This window comes from Meriones unguiculatus (assembly GCF_030254825.1).
Source record: "Meriones unguiculatus strain TT.TT164.6M chromosome 13 unlocalized genomic scaffold, Bangor_MerUng_6.1 Chr13_unordered_Scaffold_41, whole genome shotgun sequence".
NCBI classification, from domain to species: domain Eukaryota; kingdom Metazoa; phylum Chordata; class Mammalia; order Rodentia; family Muridae; genus Meriones; species Meriones unguiculatus.
Genome location: NW_026843650.1, coordinates 2,882,417 through 2,903,947, shown reverse-complemented (window position 1 = coordinate 2,903,947; position 21,531 = coordinate 2,882,417). Strand labels below are relative to the sequence as shown.

General features: G+C 36.6%; 1 pseudogene; it reads left to right on the top strand.

Moving 5' to 3' along the window:
• The first annotated feature begins 255 nt into the window (after nt 1–255).
• On the top strand, nt 256–8,184 carry LOC132651207 (zinc finger protein 431-like; annotated as a pseudogene).
• Nucleotides 8,185–21,531: the final 13,347 nt, after the last annotated feature.

The following is a 21,531-nucleotide window of genomic DNA, read 5'->3' as shown; positions in this document are numbered from 1 at the left end:
CAAACTATTGAAACTCCTTTAACACTGGTTTTCAAAGCACGACTGTTGTTTCCCTTACAATCTAACCTTTAGGATTTTTTCTTGTCCCCTCCTTGACCTGATGCACAACACCCAAAGGTCTAAAACTAGCTCTTCAGTGTCAGAAAATAAATGGAAAATGCACTAGAATTATAAGATTATATTGCCAATGAAGTATAAATTTATATTGTTGCCACTCTTTCTTTTGTACAAATGTATGGCAAATTTTAGAATTCAGTGACCTTCGATGATGTGCATGTGAAATTCAGCCAAGAAGAGTGGGCTTTGCTTGAACCTTCGCAGAAGCAACTCTACAAAGATGTGATGCTAGAGACCTGTAAAAACCTTACTGCTATAGGTAAGACTGCAAATTTTCTTTTAAAATAAGGAGACAACTCTTACTTGTTATTGATTCTCTTCTGTAATTTCAATTGAGAATGAGGAGGAATGAGGTAAATAAATCAGGCATGTTTCTAAGGGTCACAGAAGATAGTGATTTAACTTTTGCCTTTATAATAATATGATATTTCCAACAATATATATTTCCTGTTACTATATTTTAGGCTACAATTGGGAAGACCACAATATTGAAGAATATTTTCAAAGTTCTACAAGTAATAAAAGGTAAATTTATTTGCATGCTGATACAGATATGAATCTTATGAAATTTTAATTTGTCCTGGAAGTTTGTTTTTTGTTTGTTTGTTGGCAGCATTTTATTTTCTGTTTCTTAAATAGTTTTTTTTTGTGTGTAACTGTGGCTTCACATAGACTTGCTTGTTAGACCAGCCTGACCTCAAAATCACACAGATCTGTCTGCTTCTGCCTCCACAAGTGCTGAGATTAAAGGCATGGACCAGCACACCTGGTTGTGTCCTGGAAGTTTTAAAGAAAAGCAACAGTGTAAAAACAGCACTGCTTTAAGTGTAATGATGATCATTAAAATCTCACAATTCCATGTACTTCAATCTCAGGTATCTAATTTGTGTTTGCAAGGCACTCCCCTAAGATGGAAGAAAATAAAATAATATTGTAACAGAAAATACCATTTGAATCATATGGACATAACAGCTACTAATTTGAACTGCCAATCTGTTTAGTCTCATTCTATCTACTCACATATTTTAAGAGGTATACACATTGAATATGCGATTAGTATGTGTACAAAACCTTCTAATATAGAAATATTTTATAGTATAACCAGTGTTACTCATGTTCATGCAGTAACGTAAAGTTTAGTGAAAGGAGCAGCTTATGAAAGTCAAGAATATTGTTGTAGAGAAAATTGAATCACTATATGACATGTCTATGATGAACAAAAAACAGTGTTAATTCAATGTGAGAATCTTTTATTATTCTTGTAATTTAAATTGTCATATCATAGGTCACAATGTTTCCAAGACACATGAACATAGGGGTATTGAAAGAAGCAGTGTACCTGCCTTTCTCCAAGAACAATTAATTTTGTAGTAGTCCCCACTTTGAGTAGATTTTCTGAATGCTATAAATGGTTACAGTTAATTGGTTTTGCAACTTCACTGAGAATTGATCAGCAAACACATACAGCTGAAAATACCTATGAATACTAGAAAATTGGAACTTCTTCTGCTTGTCCTGGCTCACTTTGCAAAGGAAGTGTCATTCATACAGTACAAAAAAATGTGAATGGGATTGCTGAGGTAAAGCTCTGAATTCTTAAAATAATCTTCACATATACAAAAAAACTCTTATAAAAATGATGTTATAAAAGTGAACCATGTAACAAATGCTCTTACGATCACAGGGATCTTCAAAAATACCCATAATGAAGGGAAAAAAACATGAATATAAATAAAGTGATAAAACTTTAAAATTTGATTCTTCTTTACCAAGAGATCAAATTATGAAATTAATTCATATAGATAAATATATTTATCAGTGTAATGCAATGACTGTGGTAAATCTTTCACATGTGCTAATTATCTTTGCAGGCATGAAAGCAGTCATACTGGAGAGAAACTTTCTAAATGCACTCTATGTGGTAAAGCCTTCCCCTATTCCACTGATCTTGTACGGCATAAAAGAACACACGCTGTTGAGAAGCCTTACAAATGTAATCAATGTGGTAAACCCTTTGCACAAAACAGTCATCTCAAAAGCCATACAAGAACACATACTGGAGAGAAACCTTATGAATGTAACCAGTGTGGTAAAGCCTTTGCACAAAACAGTCATCTCACAAGACATAAAAGAACACACACTGGACAGAAACCTTATGAATGTAACCAATGTGGTAAAGCCTTTGCAGAAAACAGTACTCTCATACGGCATAAAAGAACACACACTGGAGAGAAACCTTATGAATGTAATGAGTGTGGTAAAGCCTTTGCAGAAAACAGTACTCTCTTAAGCCATAAAAGAACACACACTGGAGAGAAACCTTATGAATGTAGTGAGTGTGGTAAAGCCTTTGCAGAAAAAAGTACTCTCGTAAGCCATAAAAGAACACACACTGGAGAGAAACCCTATGAATGTAACCAGTGTGGCAAAGCCTTTGCAGAAAACAGTACTCTCTTAAACCATAAAAGAACACACACTGGAGAGAAACCTTATGAATGTGACAAGTGTGGTAAAGCCTTTGCATTAAACAGTCATCTCGTAAGCCATAGAAGAACACACACTGGAGAGAAACCTTATGAATGTAACCAATGTGGTAAAGCCTTTGCAGAAAACAGTACTCTCATACGGCATAAAAGAACACACACTGGAGAGAAACCTTATGAATGTAACCAGGGCAGTAAAGCCTTTGCACAAAAAAAGTCATCTCATAGGCCATAAAAGAACACATACAAGAAAAAAACCTTATGAAGATACCGAATGTGGCAAAGCCTTTGCACAGCAGAGTGGTCTCCAAAAACGTGAAAAAACACACAGTGGAGAGAAGCCTGGTGATGGTAATTAGTGTGATAAAGCCTTTACATGTAACAGTCATCTCCTAAGACAACAACACATTCTGGAGGGAAACCATATGAATATAACTATGTGGGAAAGCATTTGCATATAATATCTTTTAATACATAAAAGAACACATACTGGAAAGAAGCTGTATGACTGCAACCAATGTGAATAAACTTTTGCACTTCATAGTCATCTTCACACTCATGAAAGAAATCCTAATGGACAAAAAGCCTATGACTGCTTTTAACATGGTGAAACCATTCCATATTTCTATAATTTTCATCATCATGAAATGATTCATACTGAAGAGAACTTATGAATGTGTTAAAATGGTGAGGCCTTGCACAAATCTAGAGTCATCATCTCATAAAAGTATCCTTACTGGAGAGGAATTCTCTGACTATAAGCAATGTGGAAAGTCCTTTGTGTTCTTTGGTCCACTGAGATCCAACAGAACTGAAAAACTAGCTCAATGGAAATGATCTCTCTTTTCTGAAGGAGAAAGGGAATAGGGGCAATAGGAATGGAGGGTAGTGCTGGGGGAGAGAAGGGAGGGACACTCTGATTGGAATGTGAAGTAAATAAACTTATTTTTAAAAAGAATAAAATGAATGATGAATATCAATTACATGCAACAGTATTATATAATAAGGTGTTTATGGAAGACTTATTGATAATCCTGATTCTCAACATTTAGTGTTTTCAATTGCCACACTTTACACAAGAAACTTTTAGTTCAGTGGATGAATATGTAGGAAATGAACTTTCACCAGCCAGGAAGTTCTCTGAGAGTATCACAACAGTGGTAGCCTGTAGAAGTTTCTTTGTGTACACATACCTATTGTTCCAGGGGTACTATTGAAAAAAAATCACAACCCACACTGAGTTTTGAGATATGAGGGAGGAGGCTTTCTTTTCCATGTATGACTCTGCTTCTGGCCTAGAGGGGTAACCATGTCAATGGTGCGTTTTCTCTGCCTGACTTCATCTGGAGAGTATCTTTAGACATGGAAACCACCAATCAAATTTGATAGATAGCCTTTGACACAGATCCCTGATAACTCTCCCCTCCCTTCAAATATAGGATAATTTGGTTCTGTGTTCTTGTTCTTCTTATTCATATAATAGGAATGTGCTGTTTAATGCAAATCTAGCATTCTTGAATTTCCTAGTATTAAACAATTATCTATACCTATGCTTGGAGCATCCCAGGTACTCCCCAAGGGATATAAGCCACTGTGTTCTGTTTTCTGGAATTAAAGTTGAACTTACTTTCTGAGGTGGCTCCCAGAGTGGCTAACCACTGTTATGCTCGTGAGCTTTCCAAGCTTTATACTACTCATCTTCTGCCCCTCATGCCTTCCTGGGCTGGTGGGAAACTGTGCTCCAGGCAGCAAGAGAATCACATTCTCTGAAATGCCTATGATAAAATATTTCAGACTGCGTAGCATTTCAATTTTCACATGTTTCTGGATTTGAGATGGTCAATCAAACAGTATCTTGGGATGGGACTCATTAAAATGAGTTATACTTAGTGTTTAGTTCAAGGTAAGTTTGCAGGCAAGCTTCATGGTATGAAATCTTCTAAGGTGAGTACAATGGCCCATGGAAAATAAGTACAAGCAGAAATTTTATTTTTCTATTTTTAATAGCTGAGTACTGTTCTGATAATGTAAGGGTGAATGGCAGGGGAGAAGAACTCTCCTTTTGAGTAGTCTACGAGAAGGGGATGGGGGAAGGTGGAGGGAGGGAGCAGTAGGAGTTGAGGGAGTGACCTTCAATCAGCATATATAATGAATAAATTGTGAAAAATAAAAACAATTAATAAAATAAAATATAGTAAGAAAAACAAAGCAAAACAGCAAAAATTTGAGTCTAGTTTGGTTAACTGCCCTCCCTCAAAGAAAAGAAAGGAGATATATAGAAAGAAAAGAAAAACAGAATCTTTGTCTTTGTCACCTTTCTTCCCTGTGAGCTCAGTTGAAGATCATTATGCAATGGAGACCATAATTCTCTCTCTGAAGTTTATGTTACCATAGAAGTAGGATTCAAACCTGAAACTAATGGCAGAGTTTCCTAGTTAACATATCAAATCAAACCTACCTGCCATTTTCTCTCAGAAATCCTTCAGTCCTTCCATGTTATCTGGTCCTCCAGGCTAGTACAGCTCATGCAATACCCTGAATTCTCCTTCCCAGGGCCTGAGATAACCTTACCCCCCCTCATCCACATATAGGCAAACTATTTTGGCTACCTCGTTCTGTCAAGCGCCATGCAGGAGCAACAGCAGAACAGCTGTAGAACTCATGGAATGTGGCTCCCCTGTTAGCATAATCATGATGAGTTTGTCTTGGAGAAGCATAATCCCAAGAACTGATTTTTCAGAGGACTTTGTGTTCTTATGTAGCATATCTCTGCTTGTTGCCCTTATGATGCCCATATTCCTTATAACATGAGTTGTATGAAAACTCTAAGAAAGCTTCTATCTCATCACTGGGCAATATCACTGGCATTTAAAATTAACAATGCTTGATCTCTTTTCACATGTTTACTGGAGCAGTTTAATGAATTAACCACTGCCCTTGAAAGGAGCCATAGATGTAGATTGTTAGCAATAGCCATTATACTTAGAAAGAATTTGGAAAAATAGATTGTTTAACAAATTCAGGGAAGATGTTTTTGCTAATGTAAAAAATCTTGGAGAACAATTTAAAGTTAAGAAAAGTACACTCTTAATAGAAAAGCAGGGATGCTTTAAGGTTGATGAACAGAAAAAATAGCCCAAGGCAGCACTGGCTGTCTGAGCACCCTCAAACTGGGTCTAAAACTGAGACAGCAGTTGATTCCCCTATATTTGTTTTTCCCCTCGGCTTCTTGATATGATTTAATAAAAATGATTAATGAGTAGATGCACACCCCTTTAAGATTTAAAGTACAGTTGCCAGTACCATGCCATTTTTTATTACTGTTGTGTTATAGTACTACTTGAGATCTCACATGAAGATACCTCCAGAAAAGCTTTTATTGTACAGGCATTTTTTTTTTAAATTAATTCTGGGTTTTTTGTTTTTCTCTATGAAACTGAGAATTGTTCTTTCAAGGTCTGTAATGAGTTGTGCTTGTATTTTGATTGGAATTGCATTGACTCTTTAGATTTCTTTTGGTAGAGTGGCCATTTTTACTATGTTAATCATACCAATTCTGGAGTATGGGAGATCTTCTGATATCTTCCTTGAAGTTCTTCTTTTTTTCATACAAGTCATTCACTTGCTTGATTAGAGTCACACCAAGATACTTTATGTTATTTGTGGCTTTTGTGAAGGGGTTTTGTTTCTCTAACTTCCTTCCGAGCCCATTTGTCTTCTGTATACAGGAGGGCTTCACTTTTTTTTAATTTAATTTCGTATCCAGTCATTTTGATGAAGTTGTTTATCAGTTGTAGGAGTTTCCTGGTTGATATTCATGGATACTATCACATCATTTGCAACACAAGCTGGACTGGATGTGGAGAAAAGTGAACCCTCTTCCATTGCTGGTGGGAATATAAACTTCTACAACCACTTTGGAAATCAATCTGGTGTTTTTTCAGAAAATTATGAATAGTGCTACTAGAATATTCAGTTATACCAACCCTGGGCATATATTCAGAAGACTGTCAACCATACAACAAGGACATTTGCTCAACTATGTTCATAACATATTTATTGACAGTATCCAGAATCTGGAAACAATTTAGATGTCCCCAAACCGAGGAATGGACACAGAAATTGTGGCACATTTATACAATGCAATACTATTCAGCAATTAAAAACAAGGAAATCAGAAGGCAAGTGGATGCAACTAGAAATGATCACTCTGAGTGAGGTATCCAGAAGCAGAAAGGCAGTCATGGTATATACTAACTTATATGTGGATATTAGTCATATAATATAGGGTTTAAAAATACTAAAATCTAGAGTCATAAAAGATCTAAACAACAGGAAGAACCCTAAGGAAGATGCTTAATCCTCATTCAGAAGGGCAAATGGGATAGACATCGGTAATGGGGGAAGATAGGGAACAGGGCAGGAAACTACCACAGAGGGCCTCTGAAAGAATCTACATAGCAGGGTATTGAAGCAGATGATTAGACTCATAGCCAAATTTTGGGCAGAAAGCATGAATTAATATGGAAGATTCAGGAGGTAAAAAGACCTGGATGTCAGAGGCCCTCCACAAGGAGGCCAATTGAGCCAAAAAATATGGGCCCAGGGGGTCCTTTTCCAACCAAGGACCATGCATGAAGAACACCTAGAACCCCTGCTCAGATGTAGCTCATAAGTATCTCAGTTTCCATGTGAGTTCCCTATTAAGGGTAACAGGGTCTGTCTCTGACATGAATTCAGTGGAAGGCTCCTTGATCACCTACTCCTGGAAGGTGCAGCCTTGCCAGGCCGAGGAGGAAGAAGGTGCAGTCATTCTTTGTCAGACTTGATAAGATAGGCTAGCATAAGATAGTAGGGAAGTAGGACTTCCCCTATTAGTGGAGTAGGAGAGAGAGCATAGGGGTAGAAGAGGGAGGTAGGTTGTAACTGGTTGAAGATGAGGAAGGGGCTTACAGCCAGAAAACAAAGTGAATAAATTGTAATAATCAATAAAAAAGAAAAAAAATGAGGGTGTTTTTTTTTTTTTTCCTGAAATGGTTGGACTCAGGCAACTGTCTCTTAAAAACAACTAGAAAGAATAGTACTTCATCGCTTCACAATTTCCTTTTTCCTGTAATACTATATATAATAAATACCCTTGATAAAATTCAGTGGTTTGTTATATATTCCTAGTACTATAATATTATAAAATATTTTACAAATCAAATTTTGACATGTTAAGTGTGTAAAAATAGTTTATGAAAAAGTGGCTTGAATTTTCAAAAGAGCAAAGAATGATTACTGAAAACTCAGGAGAGTGAAAATGGAAGGAAAATTGATGGAAGAATAAATAATATATAAATAAATTAATATCTCTTACACAGTAATTATAACATTTTGGTTATTGAGATTTAAAATATATACACAGAATATTTCTCAAGTAAACAATGTAAGCTATTATTAATAGCTCTTATGCACACACCCCAAAGTATTTTTTTATATTATTCCTCTTGTCACTGAAATGTGTTCTTTGACAAGTCATGCCACTACACCCTGATGTTCAGGCTCTAATACTGACTATTCAATTCTTATTTCAGGGTGCTGACTGCTTTTGGCCCAATTAGGACTGATGTCAAACAATGTTTGATTTCTGTGTCTAGCTCAGGTCATAACTTTTGATGATACATTTTGAGTTAATCCACAATTTCAAAGTAAAATGATTGCCTTTCTTGAAATGTTAAATTTTCTCTCTCAATCTTGCATACACACATACAAACACACACACACACACACATATGCATGATACATGTAATAGCTGTTATTGGCAACCCAAGACTTGAAATTGAAAGAGCCAAAAGAGGGATATATGAGAGATTTTGTAGGGAGGACAGAGAAACGAGAAATAATGTGATTATATTAAAAATCTCAAAAAAACAAAAGTACATGTTTTCCATGAATAAAAAAATGAATAAAATTATATTTTGCACTCATGTGATTCAGGACAATCAAGTCCATTCTCTCTTAGCACACAGTAAGCTTTGCTTCAGTAAACATAAGTGTAGATGTGTGCTGGACCAGCCCAAGTCATCTGTTTCATATGGATAATGGTGGAACTCCTCATTCAGTGTGTACAGTACATACTCTCTTTTAAATTGACTCAAGAATTTTAGGTATATGTTTGAGTGGACTGTATAAAATAAAGTTCACCTAAACTTCTTTTTTGGTCCACTTTCTTCTACTGTCTCCTTCCATCCTTTTACACAGAGTTGCTGTCCAATCTGGATGATAAAGAGTGTTCAGTAGATGCAGCAGAAGAATAGACATTGTTGTCTAGTCCATTCTGTTAGTTCCTGTCTTTCTATTGGAAAATTGAACATCCAAGTTGAGAGATTTCAATGAGCAATTTTTATTATTTCCCTTTATTTTGTAGTTATGGTGTGGGGTTTTTGATTTGATGCTTGGGATTATTCACTCTTTCTCTCTTGAGAGATCAGGAGTTATTATAAAGAGCCTGAATTTATATGCAACTTAGTATCATCAACTTGAAACTTTTAATATCCCTTCTTTGTTTAATATACTTTTCTTTACATTTAATGCTTTGATTTTATGTGCTGAGCACAATTTCTTTTCTGGTATACTTTGATTGTTGTTCTATATACTTTTTGTACTTTTATAGGCTACCCCTTCTTTATTAGGTTAAGGATACATTATTCTATTATTTTGCTGAAAATATTTTCTAGGATTTTGATGTGAGTTTTTTCTTCCTTTTCTACTTTCTATTGTTCATAAATTACTTTTTTTGCACTTTTCAGATTTTCTGGATATTTTGTGCATGGCTATTTAACATTTTTTTGACACAATTGCTGTTGTTCTTCTTTTTCTTCTTCTTCATCATCATCATCTTCTCATCCTTTTCTCCTTCTGTTTCTCTTTTCTTTCTCCACCTCCTCCTTCTTTTTTCTTTCTCTTCATCCTCCTCCTTCTCCTTTTTTTTTCTTTTAAAAATAGTCACTTTACTTACATATTCATCCGGATTAAAGTTTTCCCTTCCTTTAATCCTGGAAACTCTTTTCTATCTCCCCTTCTATCCTGTCTAAATTCACCCTCATATTAAAAAAGGGAGGGCTATAATGTATAATAAGAAAATAAAATAGCAAAAAGACAAAAGCAAACACATCTGAGTAGGAAAAGAAAAATAAAAAGAGCCCAAGTTGGGGAAGGATGCAGACATGTTCATACATGCAGGAATCTCATAAAATATTAAACTTGAAACAATGGTATACACACAGAGGACATATAGCTTTAAAAATAGAAAAAAATCTTCAGCAAATTAAAATGAGAACTATGATAAAAAATTTTAAATTAATGTCAGAATTCTAGGACATGAGAATCCAAACTTGCCAGTGAGGGAAATATTTGGCCATCTACCTTTTGGAATGTACTCTTAAAAATATAATTAAGAGTAGTCCCTTGGATAAAATGAGTGTCCCTTGGAGAAAACTACATTTTCATTTGCAAGCACTTATCAATTAGAGATAGGGCTAGGGACAGAACACTAAAGGCCTTGTGCATGCTGCCTCAGTCTCTCACAGTTCATCTATTCTTCAGTCCTCTTAATTTATAGTGCTTTGTTCTGTGATATCCTCTATTCTTTCTGGCTCTTACACTCTTCTGACTGAATTACTGAAGAGCCTAAAGGGCATATTTTGATGTCTCTCACTGACTGTCTATTTTCTTTATGGGTCTTTGAATTTGTCTCCATCAGATGCAGGATGACACTTTTTTTATGATGGCTGAACAAGATACTGGTCTATGAGTATTGCAGAATGGTGTCAATGGTCATTTTATTACTTTTAGTAGAATGTAGTATTTGTTTTCCCCCAGAACCATGGGCTGTGTAATTTCCTTTTCTTGATCAATAAACCAGTGTTAGGTGTGGATTCCATCATGTGAAGAGGGCTTTAAGTCAAACTATAGATTGGTTATTTACTCCTACAACTCTTGCACTAATATATCTTACAGGTAGAGCATTGTTATAGTTCAAAAATTTGGTAGGTGGGTTAGTGTTTATATTTCATCTCTTGTATTTGCTGAGCAATTCCCATATCAAAGTTGCTAGAATGTAAGTGTGAAGGTTCTATGTAGGCACAAGCTCTATTTATCTATGTTCAATGTAAGTGTAAGTGTTGTCTCCGGCAATACAGCATTGCAGTCAATTTATGGAGAGCAGCCTATAGTCTTGGCAAAAGCCTGTATTGTTTTGGCAATACGATCACACTACTTTGGCCAATACCTCAGTTAAATATAAACCATTACCAGTACTGGATGCTTAATTTAGTGACGAGATTTCATGTTGGGACTTTCTTCTTGTGTGGTGATTTCATTTATATTGGCTTCTTATTGTTATGCCAGGTTCACGGGACCCTCAGAGATCACCAGGAGATGACTCGATGCAATTGCAAGAGAGCTTTATTATTAGAGCGATCAAACTTGGGACCCAAGTCTCACTGGCACAGCAGTAGAGGAGTGGTACCTCGAGTTCTGAGTGAACAGAATTTTTAAAGCAAAAGTGTGTGAGCAGGGGGTTTCCATGGCAGCAAGCAGGGGGGGCACAAGCCTTGGCGTTACAGAATTGGGTGAGGTTTAGAAGGGAAGGGTGACCTTTTCTGAGGCACATAATCATAATGGCTAAGGCATATAATCACAATGGCTATTTTTCTAAACCATATCTGAAACATTGGGGAGAATTTTCCCACCCGATTCTCAACCAATTCCCATTGATTATTGCCAGAGAGTTTGACTCTATTTTCTATTAAGCATTTATTCTGTTATATTTCCTGGAGTCTGTTGCTAGGACAGTTAACTTTGTTTTCTGCCAGGTGTACATTCTGTGATATTTCCTGGTGCCTGAATTCAGTTCCTAGTCAAGATCTTTATTTCAAAATGGAGTTATATTCAGGCTATCTTAAGCTCTTCATTTCCCCCTTTCCATGTAACTGAAGAGGCCAATCTTGGGCTCTTACAGTTCAAGGTCTTCAAGGTCATCTCTAAGCTGGGTTTTTATTGCCATTAGCTGTATAGTTCCTAGTCTTTTCTAATATTCTAACAACTTGTTAAGTAAGCCTGATCCAAAAATGGCCAAAAGCAAAAGATTCTACCCTTGAGCTGCTATAGCTCTGGCTTTGTACATCCAGTGTTGTATTACAATACTAGTTTCTGCTCCAGCTAAGTAATCTCAAGATAATAGCTAATATCAGGGAGCTACCTTTGACTTAGCATTTCAGCCTGTAGGTGGGATTTTGGACTGTGGTCTGGTCTTCTGAAACTACTTCAGTTCTGACAGTAGGACCGTTGACATCAGGGGGTAGGAAGGCTGAAATGCCAGTCAAAGGCTGGGCAATGGGGTAGTCCTCAGAAACGTCTGGTTAGGTGGTCCATCCGAGGAGGCAGTGAGCAATCATGTCAGCTTCCAGGAAGTTCAGATCTCAGCTTGCAGTTTCAACCAGATGAAAATCTCCTGAGACAAGTTTAAACTAGAAACAGAAATTAAATTTGTCTAATAAATGGGAAAAATGAGAAATCCCAATACCAGGGAAAAACTCTTCTGGGGTCTGTTTGAGCTATGTCAAATTCAGGTCTCATGATTTTTGATTTTCTAAAACATTTTGTGAATAACAGGTAAAACTGCATTCAATGGAATGAGCATCGATTTAAATGTATCCATTATCTGAAACTAACATTTTAACTGTGGTTACAGCTGTTGGTAATCAGCCACCAATAGAGCTGGGCCACTTTTTATCAGATCTTCTTAGCATTTATTTTTAGTTCCTATCTCCATGTTACACTGGAAAGTTAGGCAGAAATATATTAGTGGCTTTAGTGCTGAACTGTGGATGCTTGGACTTCCCTTAACAAAGCAACTAGAAAAAAATAGATTTAAAATATTTTTAATTTCTGTATCAAAGTCTACCACAAAAATGGCAAATATTAAAGATATCATAGTAAAAGTTCTGGCTTTTGGGTCACATATACACATTGTATATATGTGTTTAGCATGATGAAATGCATTTTTATATTTATCTCTAGAAAACCATCAAAAGGCAATTAAAATATTCAACTTGTGACTGGATATAAAGCAATCAGCTTATCAGAACTCTATTAGCCAATGTCATAACTCTGGACTCCTAAAATTTTATAACAACATAAGCACAACAATAGAAGAGAGAGAGAGGAGAGAAGTCTAAAATATCTTCCAGTTTTAATATGTCTCAAATTATTTTTCTGTATCATTACAATTTATGTTCATATATTTTAAAACATCTATTTAAATCCTCCAATCTTTCTTGTATTTATAAACCCTGAAACATTTTCCCAAACGAAACAACATTTTCTAGATTCTCAAAACGTAAACTCTTATATCCTCAGACCCTACATAAACTCCATTATCTTTCTATCTAGCCATCCATTATAAGACATAGATAATTAACATGAAGCCTGTAGGCTAGGCAAACCTGCTTGCTTTCTTTAAATAGAAAACCTTGTACCTGGTAATTTTAACTAACTAACAAATTAACCAATACACTAACAATGGTTCTAACTATCTGCTCTTTAGCTGCAAGGCTACCATTATCTTAGCTTAGCCATCAATGTAATCAGAGACCTTAGAAGGATAAGTATGTACCAATCCATGTACCAATCAAAATGACAGTGACAACTAGTCAGTCCATCACTCTAGGCAGCTGTCCTTGGCTCCTGTGGTCTCATGGCATCATGAGCAGGGCAGTCCAGAAATCAGGCACAGAAGATGAGAGACTGTTTCTGTGGAGAAAGAAACAAGAGAATGGCCTCACCTCGCCCTTAGCAACGTGAAACATTGACTCTCCAGGTGTCCAGTTTAGGCTGGGCCCAGGCAGTGGGCCTGTTGGGGCAGTCTTGCCCAGTGGTTAGCATACCATAATCCAGAGTCACATTGTGCCCAAATCTTCTTGGGGGAGCTACTGTCAGGAATTTGGCTCTCTCTCTGTCATAATAAACTTACACATGTTAAAATGCCATATTTATCAGATCTCTGACAAGCTTGAGGGCTGGCATATCTGAATTATTTTTATCTCTTTTTTAATTATTTATTTTAAATTGCATTCTATGCAATAGAATGTCATAATTTTTAATTCTGGCATATTTTTAAATAAATATTTTTAAACCCATATTAATTTTTAGTAGATCTATATAGGCCAACTTTATAATTATTTATCTTAGGGTTAACTTTAAAAACATAAACAAAATACCAGATAAAATCCATTCTTATAACTAACTGCATTTATTAGCAGTTATTTATTTATATTTATATAAATATATAGTTATATAGTTATTTATGTTTATTAGCATAACTTTAAATATCTTTCTGAACTAAAATCAAAGCAAAACTTTCAATCAAATACAATACATAGAAGGGCCAGAAAATCTTGTCATCCTATCATATTGCATTAAAACTGAACAACAAAAAAAAGCATAAAGGACAAAAATTTCATTTAGAGACAGCATTAAATAATTTATATAGGAACTGGCAACCAGGCATATATTTTTATAACAATTAAAAATGAGTTGAATATAACCCTATATAAACCTAGGCTAAAAAGCATAAGAAAACATTTTGCATTGAAAAAAAACATTAGCCTTTCAAATGAAGAGCAATATATCTTATAGTTCTTTCTCAAATCATGCTTGCAGGTGTAAAAATCAAAGCAAATACAATTTTTATCTTTTATAACAGTCTGTATATCTTCAGGTTAGGCTTTTCCCATCTCCATTTTTTTGATTTCACCAGACATTTTTTAAAATTTTTAAACCATATAAAAGTTTTTTATCAGAATAATTTTTATTATTTTATCAAAACTGCAATTTTCATAATTGGCTCAAATAGTATAACTTGGTTTTATTTCGTAAAATTAACAAAACAAATATCAAAGTCTTTTGTTCTCTCCCAAAGGATTGAGAAACTGTTCCAAGTTCTCTGTTAAAATGCCTAAGGTCATTGTCTAAAACACCTGATAAACTTTAAAATGCTTTATTGCCTTAAACATAGTTTTTTTTTTAAACCTGTTTTTGAAATACCAAAATAAGGTACCCTTTTTAGGAATGAAGTCATAAAGTATAACCATAATTTTAAAAGGCAAAACCAAATTTTATCAATGCAAACAATTCAGTACTTTTAAAATCAATATTAAATGTATTATTTTGATGTTGGTTGCCAGCAAAAGAAGTTCCTATATATAAACACATGAAGGTGCACTTTTACTATTTTATATAAACATAGTTTTAAACCTTATTATTTTTATAATCCTGGTTTTTAAAACAGGACAGAAATTATGTGCGGTATTGATTATTAATATATTTAATAATAACATATATCAAGATATATAGAAGAACATAGTTAACTTATATATTCAAAACAAACAAACAAAATTACAAAACGTATTTTTATTCCCTTTAGCTGTAATTTCAAGGGAGGAACATCTTGTTATCTATTAAATCCATTTTTTATGACTATAGAGGCTTGCAGCCTTTTTTTTTATCTGAGAAGCTGCTGTTGCCCCTTTAAGAGCTGCCTGCTTGCACAGAAGCCTTAAACTATTTCTCAAAACCTGTTTTAATCCATTTCAGCAGTAGCATCAATCTTGTTGGGTACTACAGGGGCTGGCATGCCATATATAATCTCAAAGGGAGTTAATCCTAGATGGTAAGGGGAATTCCTAACCCTATAAAGGGAAATGGAGAGGAGTATCACCCAGTCAGTGCCAGTCTCCAAGGTCAATTTTGTTAAGGTCTCTTTTAATGTTCTGTTCATCCTTTCTACCTGTCCTGAACTTTGGGACCTATATGCGCAATGCAATCTCCAATCTACCCCAATAAACTTAGCTACATTCTGACTTACCTTGGACACAAATGCTGTCTTATTCTTTCCTGTTTCTGTACATCTTGGCCAAATTAGTGGGCTGTCTTGTGATTGCCTTGAGACCTGCCAACAGAGCCTGATAGTAGACTAGGAGACGTTTCCTACCTGTAGTCGTGTTGTAGTCCCAATTGGGCCTCTTATAGGGAAAGTAATCATCAATATGGGATTTGTAGTTGGAACTCCTGTAGTGTCTGGGACATTTTTGTGCACCTCTGAAATAATACATCCCCACTCCTCTTGGTAAGCAAGACCTGTAAAAGCTGCTGGCAATCCTCCCAGGTGGGCTGGTAAGTCAAAAGCAGAGAACTTGGCATTCTGAGTTCTACGGTTAAACCTGTGATGTGGAAAAAGGCCAGTAATGGTGAGACTGATTGCTATTAGCATCTGGAGGGCCCCGTGTCCCATAAGGGAAGGACTGTAGAATGTGCCTCTGGTTCCCCAGAGGGAGTCAGCTGCATGGAGGCTTTGGTTTTTTGGCGCTGGGCCAGACAATGGTTCCAACCTGGACAAAGGAACAGGAGTTGGTTAAGGAGTGGGAGGAGGAGGAGGTGGAAATATTATTTCCATGGGAGTCCCATTCTGTAAAACAGATTAAGGGGTGGTCTACGGAGCCAGGGCAGTGGCCTCTGGTTTCAGAGACCTTTTGGAAAGATGACTGTTAGTGGGGGTCAGAAAAGGCTTAATCTATAGAGGTAGATGAATAACCAGATTCTTCCAAACTACAATATGGTGCACTTGGTCTGGGTGGCCGCATGCTTTCTGAAAGATTCTATTTTCCATCGCAAGGCCAGTGGGAAGGTGGAAAGTTCCAACTAGCTCACATTTTAGGTGAGCCATTCTGAGCTGCAAAAAAAGTCATTTTTTTTTCTTTTCTCACATCAATTGAAAGACCATGAGCTCTAGTTTTAACTTCTCCAAAATGAGTCAGAACCAAGTCAAGAAGTTTGGAGGTATTCCGTCCCATATCGTCAGTCAGTCTATTCGTCAAGAGAATTCAGGAGAACGCAAAAGAATTAAGGAAAACAATTTCAACAAATAGTAAATCATTCATACACAAAAAAGAACTGGCTGTCTCAGACAAAAACGAAACCAAAGGCAACAACTTACAGCCTATACCCGGGCTAACATCACGGGACAAAACTGAAATCATAGAAACGAAAACAGCTGCAGTTTTAAACAAAAGTAAAATCAAGCACTCTCAAGTAGATACAGAACCACAAACAATTAATCACAAAAATTAAACAGTAACTCTGGGCACAACATCAAGGGGGAAAAAAAACAATCACACACAGAAACCAAGTAACACTGAAAACCTGGACTTCTTTGCCACAGAAGTTCCAGAAAACCGATCCTCACTCCAGTTCCCCTATCCCAGGAGTTCTGAGGAGGTAAAGACAGATCCACACTCCAGTACCCCTATCCCAGGGGTTCCGAGAAGGCAAAAACAGACAAAACCTGGACTTCTCTGCCACAGAAGTTCCAGGAAACTGATCCTCACTCCGGAGGCAGAAACAGATTCTCACTCTATTCCCCCTATTCCAGGGGTCCCGAGGAGGCAGAAATTCCAGGGCGGCAACAAAACGTCTTTTGAAGCCCTCACAGCCTAGGCCCCAACACATCTGTCATACCTAAACTGGCTTCTCTTGTAAGCACCTTGAGGCTTTTCAGGAAAAGAAACAAAGAATAAAGGCAAACAAACATTTAAAGCAGATGGACAACATAGAAGACATTTACCCATGGGATTAAGCTCTCCAGGCCAGGAGTCCTAGAGGTCTTGAGGCATCCTGGATGGACGAGCCCCCAAATGTTATGCCAGGTTCACGGGACCCTCAGAGACCACCAGGAGATGACTCGATGCAACTGCAAGAGAGCTTTATTATTAGAGCGATCGAACTGGGGACCCAAGTCTCACTGGCACAGCAATAGAGAAGTGGGACCCCGAGTTCTGAGTGAACAGAATTTTTAAAGGGAAAGTCTATGAGCAGGGATTTTCCATGGCAGCAAGCAGGGGGGCACAAGCCTTGGTGTTACAGAATTGGGTGAAGTTTAGCAGGGAAGGGTGACCTTTTCTGAGGCACACAATCACAATGGCTAAGGCATATAATCACAATGGCTATTTTTCTAAACCATATCTGAAACATTGGGGAGAATTTTCCCACCCGATTCTCAACCGATTCCTATTGATTATTGCCAGGGAGTTTGTCTCTATTTTCTATGAAGCATTTATTCTGTTATATTTCCTGGAGGCTGTTGCTAGGACAGTTAACTTTGTTTTCTACCAGGTGTACATTCTGTGATATTTCCTGGTGCCTGAATTCAGTTCCTAGTCAAGATCTTTATTTCAAAATGGAGTTATATTCAGGCTATCTTAAGCTCTTCAGTTACTGTTTGGCTTTGACTGAAGTTTGGATGAAGGACTTTCCAACTATGAGGTAGAGATGAATGTACTGGACACTGAGTTTGTAACATAAATTACCTGTATCTTGGAAAATGAACAGATGCCCTGGGAGAGTGGAAGATTGAATTTTAAATCATTTTCAAGATGAGGGTGTTGCAAGATATTTGATACCAGTGTGATCCCTTAGATTGTGAACTGTAAAAACCTGTGCTTTGTTTGGTATGGTTGAACCCTAACACACACCTTAATTCCAAGGACTGTCTGTTTATTCTAAACAGGTGATTATGGTATGATTCTGTCATCCCCGGAACATACCTTTAATTCAAAAGCTCTCGGTGCACAGGATGAAATAATGTTAACCCGAGGTCAAGAGGCAAAGCAATAAACCAGCTGACAAGGATTAAAGAGTTAAAGAGTAAGTCGAACTTTCAGCTGAAATTTATTTAAGACAGAGTGTAAAAGTGGAAGGAGTTTTAGCTTGGTAGCTTTTGGGCTTTTTGAGCTTTGAGCTAGAAAGCCTTTGGCATTGGGTTCCTTTGGCTTATCCCCCCTAAGCTGTAATCTGAACTGATGAGCTTTTGGGGCTTTTTACTCCTGGAGGTGAGGTAAGTAGGAAGGTCAGATGGATGCTTTCTCTGCCTCTCTGCGCTATCAGGTTTTAAAAATGAATAATTGGGATTTTCATTCTTTTATAACAACACTAAGGTTCTGTGTGCCCATAGGGGTTGGGGCAAAGCTAGAATGCCTCTGCTATCTGCATTATTTGATCATTGATCCACTGGTAGAGGAGCTACTACTATCCTGAGACTCAGCTCTATTGTTCAAGCTAATGAGGGACTCTGGGCAGGCGTAGCAGTCAGGAGCAACAGTGAGAGGTAGTTTATGGTTTTGTTCTGGGATTTTCCTCTGATGTAGCTCTAAAGAGCTGTGACTGAGACCAGAGGCCATGTCATGCTGAGTGTGGGGCCATTGTTCCCAGGCCATGAAGAGCAGGCTGCTGAGGTATCACAGCCTGATCTGCTTTGACTGAGATGGACTGTGGTTCAGACTGTGGTTCAGGCTGTGGTTCTGTTGCTCTTCATGTGATGATCTTGGCAGAGACCCTTGGCCTTCGACCCTTCCTTTCCTGAGTGTTGAATGTCCAGAGAAGTAAGGATTTTGCAGCCTGGGTAGTAGAAAGTTGTGGTGCTTATAATATCACTATCTAGTGTGCACACACAGGCATTGGTTTTGCAGTGGACAGATTGGAAAACTGAAGTTCTCATTTATAGAAATGATGAATGTTGTATTCCACATAGAGCTTTGTGTAAAAAATTTTACAAATTGTTTTGAAACTGGAAGAAAAGAGGTGGTGGTGGTCATCTTTCAGCAATACTTGATTATGGGTTTTTTTATCCTTTCAACTTTCACCAGTCAAAATGGCGTGGTTTAGGGAAATTCAATTCCAGGGTACAAAAGGAATTTCTGAGATGCAGAATTTTGTCAGGGGTGCCTGGTTTTAAATAAGTGGATAGTGCAGATTCCACATCTTGTGACATAATTCATGCAGCAGGAAACAGAAACTAAATTATTCTCCAACATTTTTTTGTGTGTGAGTGTTGGCAAGGGCTGGGCTGTGCCTGAACCCACAAGGGGACATGAGGGACTACAAGCCATAGCCCAGCTTATGATCACCTCCATTTTCTAAGAGACTTCCAGAGCAAAAGGACTCTCTGGAAAGGTTAGTAGTAGCTGGAGGGTCAGAAATATAACAGTTTAGGTGTCACTTTGTGTTTGTCTTGTAGCAGTTGTGAAATCTTTGTTTATTTAATTTGTATTAATTAGAAAATCAAAGGTATCTCTGGTCCAGTACACATTTTTCATGCTAGAGTTTCCTTATGTCTTTTCATGTAAACTTGACTATATTTTAGGCTTATGTTTTTGGCTTATTCTCTCATCCACTCATTCTTTCACAAACATTGTACACATTCTTGATTATTGAAGTTTGTGGTAAGTACAGAAGTCACATCATGCCAGAAGATTATGATATTCATGACAATAGAATCATCCCTTATTTTTCTGTTTTCCTCTGTTTCTTACCAGGTGGCTTTTCTTATATGAGATAGAGATTTTGGATTGTCCTTTAGCAACCACATAAAGACAATTTGCACTTATGTCTGTAGAAAGCAGAAGAGACAACATGAAGGTGAGTGATACCAGTTGGCCAGTTTACACCTTCTATTTTGAAATTTACTTTTGGTGATCTGTCATTTTATTCAGAAGTTTCATGTGTCCAGTGGTCTCCATATTCTTAGGTGGATGATTTTATTCTCCTGAAAAGATAAAATCAAAACCCTACCCCATCCCTAATTCGGGGGTGAGGGTTGTACCTTTTTAGCCATGTCATATCTTTTAAAGGGCAAAATGTTTTTTTGGAAATAGAAAAGTCTAATATCTCCATTTAAGTTAAAAAAAATCATTTTATAAATATTCCTTAAAGTGTATTTATTTCTAGATAATAAAGGGCATTCACTTTTTCAGCCTGCCTTTTACAAGCAGCTTTTAAATAAAATCACTGTAAATCCTATGTGCCTGCCTCTGCCTCCCAGGTGGTATGTAAAAGGCATGTGCCTCCCAAATGCTGGGATTAAGGTTATGAACCACCAACACCCTGTCATTGTAACTCCTGAATTTAGAAAACAACTAATTAATAGAGAACTGTTTGTCTTTGCTGGCATTAAATGCATGGTCTATCACTATGCTGCTCAAATATGTTATATTCACTCCAAATTATTCTAACTCAAACAAGTTTATATCTTTAAATTTACTTCAAACATTTTAAACCTCTTAACTGTTTTTAATATGAAACAACAAAAGTATCTTTTTTATTTAAGAAGAAAACTTTAGTCTTTATTAAGTTAGTTTGGACTCAATGACCAAGCTATCTGATGAACAGTTACCTCTACTTTTTCAGGAGATCTCTACTATTCAAATCTAATCATGATCAATTTTGATAGGATCCACCTTTCTTTTCTTGTGGAAACATTTGGTTTTACCAGTGAAGACACAGTTCAGTAGTTTCTCACTGTCTACTCCTTTTGGTTATGTTTACTTCTTTTTTTTTTTCTAGAGTACTTAGGTGTGCTGTTAAATTGCTACTATGAGATCTTTTTGATTATTTTTTTCTGAATGTACTTAATGCTATGAACTGTCTTTTGGTCAACACTTCCATTGTGTACTATGACTTTTGATATGTTGTGTATTCATTTCATTGACTTCTAGAAAGTCTTTAATTTCTTTCTTTATTTCCATTTTGATCCATTTTTTATTCAGTAGAGAGTTGTTCAATTTCTATGAGTTTGTAAGCTTTCTATTGATTTTGTTATTGGTGATGTGCTGCTTTAAACCTTAGTGGTCTGATGCAGGAGGTTATTGTAAATTTCTTATAACTTTTGAGACTTCCACTGTTCAAGTATATCATCAATTTTGGAGAGCAATATATGATTTGCTGAGAAGAGGGAACAATTTTTTGTGCTTGGGTGGATGTTCTGTAAATATTATTTGGGTATATTTAGATTTTTTATGTTAGCTGGAGCATTTCTCTGTTCAGTTTGGTCAGGAGG